The following is an 8,609-nucleotide window of genomic DNA, read 5'->3' as shown; positions in this document are numbered from 1 at the left end:
TAGTACGCATGTTCAAAAGAATAATACATATTTGGTTTGGTTTTGGTTAGAAAAAAAAACTTAATGTAAGATGTCTGTGCAGGCTCTCAGTTTTTCAGGAGTGGTCCATCTTCTTGAGCCATCTTCTGCACTCTGTAGTTCAAGTGTCGAACGTTTCGCCTCTCATCCAAAAGGCTTCGTCAGCGACACTAAAATTAGATAGATAAAGACCACAGGGAGGAGTTCGGCTTGACTCAGTCCCTCCCCTCTTATAACGGCTAAAGAGGAGTTAAAGAAGCATTTTTTGTTTGTGAGAATCTGTCCATGAACAGGAATGCCGGTGTAACAGGTCAAATTAACCCCCGCCCAGATAAAACCTAGGCCGAGGTAGGCCTATATTATGGACTAGGCCAAACTATATCCGGGGTATATTATGGACTAGGCCAAACTATACCCGAGGGTATAAAATAGCCTAGGCTAGACTATACCCCTCTGGGCCAGAATATACCTAAAACAAATAAGATACAGTAAGCAAAACGTATAATTCTTTGTTGCAAGTATTAAATACAATAGCAGACCCTGCTATCATCTAAATGATAATATACTATAATAATTTACTCTTATTTCTGTGTGGAACCATTGAATTGCTTCAGGAAATCATAATTTTTATTTCATAATTCTTAACATAACTGTTTTCATTGGGGGTATAATCTGGCCTGGAGGGGTATGAAATAGCCAAGGCCATAATATATCCCGGGGTATCAAATGGCCAAGACCAGAATATATGCGTTGTATCAAATTGCCTAGGCCCCTTTAACCCGGGTATAGTCGGGTATAGTCCAGATCGGGGGTATACTCTGGCCTGTGACAGTGCTTCTCTTCACCTTTCCCCAGTTTACAACAATCTCCTCTGCGCTGGGCCAGGAAAGCTCTGTCATGTGAATGAGGCTGCAACCCAGCCCTAGCCTTGTAAGTGGCCAGGATTTGCCCTATGCAAAGGGCCACTCTGGCTACAGTGATTAGGCGTCTCGGACGCGTGTCTTCTGTGTACTGTGTTCCAAAGGTTTATTTGCATACCTCAATGCCATCAATACGCAGGTTTCAGACTTCATAGACACGGTCAAAAGAGGTTTCCCTCCACACTGCAACACCTGAGTGCCCCTTCCTCCTCCCTTATATAGGGCAGGTAATTGCACAAGTTTACCGATCAAACATGAACAGTGCTAAAATGGCTCCAACACATGGGAACACCCATGCTGCTGTGTGCGCTCGAATCATTTCGAACTGCACAACAGCCTGGGGACCATGGACGAAATTTTCCCATGGATTTGGGACCAATCATTAATGTGCATTGTCCATATCAAATAAATAAACAGTCACTGCAGTGTGTTACAAACATCATGTTTGCTGTGAATCCTGCCTCAGAGAAAACGCCAGTGGTCGTAAGGTCTGAGCTTTTATCTTACGAGCTAAAGGCTAGTGTTAAATAACTGCAATATAACATGTAGACAACTCAATAAATGTAAACTTCTAACAGGCCTTCTAACAGGCACAGGCCTGTTTAAAACTTTGCGCTAGTTTAAATTTTTTCTGTGAATATAACAGATAGGGGAGAAGAAGCCGATGTTACTGTACAGGCGGAAACCATGCGGGGTCACTGTTCCCATGGTGAGTAGTTAGCACATACGTAGCTTGTTAGCCTGCATCGTGCTTTAAAACTGCAACGTTATATGTAAGGGGAAAAAAAGTTCATATTAGTGCATATTTCACCTTTCAGTGACTCAGCGGCTGGTTCGCTTGGTCCTTTCGCTGTCTATCGCGGTGGCTCCGCTGCTAACCATAGCGCTATGATAACAACTTTTTTTAACATAAATAATTGCATAGTGCACCTTTAATATAGACTGTTGAGCTCTATGAAGTAAACACAAATAAAATATTTATTTTACTGGTAACTATGTAAAATATGTCATGTAAAAGTTGTCTGAATGTTTTGTTTCCAGACATCCACCAAATAAACAGGCCCAATGTGCATGAGGGGTCCACTTCAATGATATGCACAACTGTTGTCAGATGAAGACAGAGAGAGACATACACAAGGAGGAAGATGGGAATGGGTGACAAAGTGGAAAATTTAATAACACTATCAGTGCATCTGTGTCAATGTCACATTCTTACATTCTGTCACACATAAAAGCACCAGCACTTCAACATGCTTCACTTGACACAACTGCAAAGTGCAAATACAAACTTTAATAACAAACGACCACAAAAAAACGATGAAAGCATTTGATGTTTAAAAGCACTACGTGATCACAAACCACTTTCAACCTGTTAAAACTGGTTTGTGTATGGTAGAAGGGAGCAAAAATGTATTTCTAGTCACACAAAAAAATGCTCACACATGACAATATTGAAAAACATTGAAGTCATCAGGGTATTCTAAAAAAATAAATAAAAAAAAAGTACTAATAATATCCTCACACTTTGTTGATCAGTATTCACACAAACCTTCGTTTTCAGACTTTTCATTAAAAAAACCTTTCTTACTGTGAAACACATACATTCCTCTATATGGTTTTATACATTTCAACTTGGCTTTGGCGTCACTCATCTGGAAAAAAACAGACTTTCTCCTTCCATTTAACTCAACCATTAAAGACATCGAACTTAATCTATTGCCATAAGGCAGGGGTTTCCGCTGCTTTACAAAGAGTAGCTCCACCAAAGGCTTTCGACATTACTGCAGCAAGAGTCCAATGTGGTTACTGTCATGACAATATTTCTATCAAGCTACAATTATCGCCTTTTCTCTTTACGCACCAAATGATGACAATCTGCAAACATTTAAAATAATTAAATATAGATAAGTTCAATGGATTTACTCACTTTGTGTTAGAAACTTGAAACATTATCTTTACCAACTGGTCAGAATGGAAAGTAAACAAGGTAACTTTCCAGTTTGTGGATGCAAAACAACTTTCTCCAACTAAACACAGACAAAACTGAGATCATTGTCTTTGGCCCACAGACACAAAGAGAAAATGTCACCATGAGTCTCTCCCAAAAAACAAAAAAATCTGGCTAGAAATCTAGGAGTAATCATGGACTCTGAACTTAAAAAGCTGCATCAAAGCAATAACATCAGCAGCTTTTTACCATCTGAAAAACATTGCCAAGATCAGATAGCATCCAAGCCAGACTTAGAGAGACTTATCTAGAGGTTGACCGATATGGGCTTTTCTAAGGCTGATGCTGATATTCTTGGCTGATATTCCTGACTGGTATTTTACCAAATGTCTGGTCTAGAATCCTGTAAAAACAAACACTTGGCCACTCCAGCAGTGCCCTGTTTTATTACATTAATCATACTTTCTATAGCAGCTTTGATTAGTTGTCACTAGCATGTTGCCTTTAGCATTAGCATGCTGCCGTTAGCATTAGCATGCTGCCACTAGCATTAGCATTCTGCCGCTAGCATTAGCATGCTGCCGCTAGCATTAGATGACATGTGGCATGTCCATATTGACAAAGGTTTAGTGAAACTTGTATTTAACAAGGACTCATTTTAAAGCCCTGACTTCACTCTCCAATGCATTAAACGGGAAGTCTCTATCATTTTCGGTAGCTGATATAGTAAAATTTCCAATTATCGGCCCGATATATGGGCAGGCCGATCTATCGGTCGACCTCTATACGTATCCATGAGTATGTCTGCAGCACATTAGACAAGTGTAACGACTGTTCACTGTTTGCCTCAATTCTCAAATCCAGGCTGAAAACACTTTACCATGTGCATTTCAAAACTGAAAGTATTTTATCTGCGCTCTTTGCTTTTGACTGTAATTAAGTGCTACGTTGATGTTTTATGGATTGATTTTTTCTGCTCTCTCGTATTTTTATGCAACTGTAAAATTGCCTTGTGTAAGAATTGTGCTCCAAACTTGCCTTGCCAAAAAAGTATTAACTAAATTTAATACTGATTTTTCTTTTTTTTTACTTTCAAACTGTGCTGCAGGCGAATCTCAAACTGCAGTCAAGTCGTTCTGGTCAGAAGCATCTGAAGCCTCCTCTCTTTTCTCTATCGTGTTTCTTGGATTCCTTATTTCTCAGGCTCCGAGCTAAGTAGACTAGTGGGACCATGGGTGGTAGCAACATACAGTATCTCTTGTTTTTTTTACTGTATTTTCTATTGTTCTGTCCTCTAGTTCTGTCACCATTTAAAAAAAAAAAGCTAGTAAAAAAAGAGTTGGAAAATAATAGAACCATTTGAATAATACGTCCAACAAACACAAAAAATGTTTGCCTGGTTTGTGTCAGGTCAGTGCTGCCCCTGGGTTGATAGAGCACAGTCAAGTCACACAATGATGCACATTTCTCTTGTCGTTTCACACAAGTAGTGGGCGGGGGAAAAAGGTTGGTAATCCCTGCGATGAAGACGCCACACCAAAAATCCTCATGTCCCGTTTCCTTAAAGTCCGCATGAACTGGGTGTGTCTCTTGAGCAGGACGTCCTCCAGTGCGCTCCTCTGGTTCACTGGTTCTTGTGCAGAGGGTTGAGCCAGGAGAAGTGGAAGCTTGGACGGCGAGGAGCTTCACTCACACAGAAGGGGGACAGAGGAGTGGGCTCTGTCGGAGTCTGGAGAGCGGACACAAACAGGATTATGGCCCAGAGGTGGTTAGTAAGTTCATTTACTCAAGCAATGTACTTAATGAGAGTTTTTTAAGGCTCTGTACTTTACTTGAGTAGTGCTTTGGTTGAGAACTTTCTACTTTTTCTCCACTGCATTTGAAAGAGAAATGATGATACTTTCTACTACATTACTATCAAATCTCTATGGTAAATTTAGCCTTATGACTCCGGAACAGTAGGTGGCGCTATGCAGGTGCGCTGCCAAATGCCACTGTCTCACAACAACACGGATGAAGGTTTGTCCCCCGCCGAGTTGCCGTACAGGTGGTAAAGTTGGCTGTGATCTTCATGTTGTAGGTTGTTTTTAAACAGATTTGTACTTTTGACTTTTACAGCAAATACATCCAGTACTTTCACTTTTAAATTGTCTGAGCAACTTTGGCGTGTATTCGAGTAATATTTGACCAGTAGTAAGCTATCTGTATTGATACTAAATGTAAAGAAACCAAGTCCTTTGGCCATCACCCTGTAAACATTTTAAAAACAGGCAACCAAAAAGGATTGTTGTAATGACCAATAGTAACAACAGTATAGTAATAGTAGTAACCGTGCCAGTTTGTTATTGCACTTTTAGTATCTAAAAAGCATAAATACAATGAACAAGCAGTATTATTGAGTGAGGAAGGCCTCTCGGCAAGTCAGTCTAATTTCTTAGAAGCATAATTCAAGCAATCAGACATAAACTTTAATTATATTCAAAATATGTTCTTTCAAAAGAAAGTCTACAGTTTAGAATAAATAGAGGAGAAGACTCTGACATGCCAGGCCAAGTAGTAGAAAGAATATATTTAGACTACAGGCCAAATAGGTCACTTGATGTAATGTTCTTATGGCCAGACCTTTGGGTTGATTTCAAACCTTGACAGTTTCGACTGCTTCTGCAGCCTTCCTCAGAAGTGTCACCCGATGTGTCTGTGTCTTGCACTGGTCTGATATGGTCAGACCAGGGAGAAGCACCTCCTGGACCGGAATAATGCTCATGGCTCTGCTCCCTTATAGTGTAGCGAGTTTGTAAACTTCAGATTAAGTGCAGCCAGAGTAACTAGGGGCAGTGAGGGGTGACGGCATCCTCCCCCTTAGAAAAACTGCATTTGGACTTTTCTTATAAAGCCAGTGGAACAATTCGAGCAATTCGAGAGTCTCCCTCATTCTATTCATTTGAAAAGAATACTAGAAAAGTGACTCGTGGAGACGCAGACTTGTGAGCACTAGTTATATCAAAAATGTATACTTTTCTTGTTTTAAGTACTTCCCTTTTCTATGTATCTGTATTGTGTTTTGTAAATTGTTGTGAGTTTAATTCTATAATTTTTAGGCTGGCTTTGACAAAGGGGCCGATAAAATGCTAACTTGGGCCCATTTACATTGTATAATGTTGATTATTGTGCACAGTCTCTTTTCAAATAAAGATAAAATGTCATAGACACAGAGAGCAACAAATACCGCTTTTGGATCAGAGAAGTCGTCTAGATCCTGAAGTGCGCACCCCAGACAGTGCACCCGAGCTACGATTCTGAAGGAGTTGTACTGCAGATGGCGCTGTCAGCCTGCTACTACAAGCAGGAAGACAGAGCCAAAACTGTTGAAATCAGCTGACCAGACACTGACCAGAAGGCCGCAGAAGCAGTCGAAACTGTCAAGGTATGCAGCAAAGTAGTGCTGCACCTATTCAGAAGATACACTGTAAAATGTAAACTATTGTTTCAACTAAAAAACAACAATTCCAAGGGCTGAGGAAAAATCAATTACATGTTTACATTGTAGTCGATTTGAAGTTGATTCATTAAACCCACCACTATGAATCATCACAAAGAGAACTAACCCGGCCTCAGTTCATTTGGATTCTTAGGTTGACATGACTAGTTGTCTGAAGTGAAAAACATCATTTATAACAACTATCATCAGCATTTAACCAAATTTGTTAATATAGATTTATAGAAGTCTTTCCTGTGATTGTTTTAAAAATACATAGCGCTTTTCTACTTCCATGGTAGTTCTTTGATGTAGAGCGATTTGAGTGCCTAATGTGATTGTTATGTCAACCTGTGAATCCAAATTAATTGAATTGTTTCAGGAGATTAACTGAATTAAAATTCTCATATTGCGATGACTCAGAGCTATTAATTCAATTAACAACTTCAAATCGACTACAATGAAAACTTGTGATCGGTTCAATGTAAACATTTCTTGGCAACCCTTGGAATGATTATTTTTTGGTGTTGAAACAATAGTTCACATTTTACAGTGTCACGATCTTGAATGTGTGAATCTCCGCATGCGACCACAAGGTGTCAGCAGAGCCACGCGCACACACAGTCATGCTGAATAACTGAATAACATTCTCTATCAAAGGCCAAAGCCAAGTGTGCAGCAGGCAGCGCGGTGTACCTGGACATGCAGCAGTGACAGTGGACAGCTCCTGTGATGGGACTATATGAGAATGTATCGGCCGATGTAGACCCAGAACCTCTGCAGGATGACCAGGAAGGCCAACAGGTAGAAGAGGAGCGTGACCGCCTGGAGGGACACGCACACATGAGAGAGACACGGGGGACAGAGGACAGAGAGAGCAGGGACAGGGACGGTGAGGCCACGGTGGACAACATGAAAACAATGGAAGAGAAAAATTCATTATGGCTAAGCAGTTCAAGAGAGATTTTTGTGCAGCTCCTTCCCAAGGCCGTGGGAACCCAGGGTGCTGAGGGCGCTGCAGCACCCCCTGGTGGATAGTTTGTGAACTGCAGGCAATATTAACCCCTTAACTCCCACCTGAACCGAGCACATTTTCTCCAGCTTTACCCCAGTCCAAAAGCTTCTGGAAAAAATGTGTGGAAATAGCAACAAAACTGAGACGAAAACAAGGATGAAAATGTGAAAAAAGGGAGAAAACATTGACGAAAAAGTGATAAAAAATTTACAAAAAATGACAAAAATTGACCCGAAAAATGACAAAAAAGTGAGAAAAATTTGACGAAAAATTGAGGAAAAAATGGACGAAAAAGTGATACGAATTTGACCGAAAAAGTGGACGAAAAAGTGACAAAAATTTTTGACAAAAAAGAGATGACTGCCCAACAAAAAAAGTGATGAAAAAAAATCTGATGTGAGGAAAAAGATCAATTTAGTTTTGTAGGTCTTTCAACTGAGGTGTTGCACTGGCCTACAGGATTTGGGTAAAGCTGAACTGGAGAAAATGCTCTCGGTTCAGGCGGGAGTTAAGAGGTTAATAAATAGTATTTATGCACAGAAAAAGTATTTTGGGGGTAAATTTTGTCCCTCAGCGCCCCCTAACTAAAATATCATCCCACGGCTCTGCTCCTTCCTTTAACGGTGTGGATTGTCAAAGCAAAGAGCATGGTGATTTGGGAATTTTAATTTTATTCCTTTTTTTTAAATGTCACATGCCCTTCCTGTCGCTACCACCTATGTAAATCCAGCTTAAGTGGCAAGGGTGGCTAAATTACCTATTCTGAGACCACTTTACGTGCTAGTTATTATCTAGAATTCTCCAAACGTCTGGCGCATTCTAACACAAATCACACCGAAGAAACTGCGCCATCTTCAGCCAAATCAACAGGCGAAGCTCCAGACTACACCACACTCTGCTAATAACAGTGGGAGAAGTTTTTCTTCTTCTTTCACATTCGAATGACTGCTTCAAATCTGCATCCGTGATTAAATCCACACCGAGTTTATCGAAGTAAATGAATTGCTGTGAGCGGAGTCCCAGATGCGGAGATTCAGACTGGTTTGAAACAGAAAGCAAGAGTGACGGGAGAAAACTACTGTCCAAGTTGTCCCGAAATCTACAGTAAAAGTATAATTTAGTATGTTTTCCTTCTTGTCCCTTTTTTCAGCTGGTGGAAGCATAGCAAGACTTTAAAGGTCAGAATAGAGCAAAGAGTAAATCTAATATATACAAACAATAAAAGAGGAAGTG

Source organism: Gobius niger (assembly GCF_951799975.1).
Source record: "Gobius niger genome assembly, chromosome: 6".
Classification (NCBI taxonomy): domain Eukaryota; kingdom Metazoa; phylum Chordata; class Actinopteri; order Gobiiformes; family Gobiidae; genus Gobius; species Gobius niger.
Note: the sequence above shows the minus strand (reverse complement) of the source record.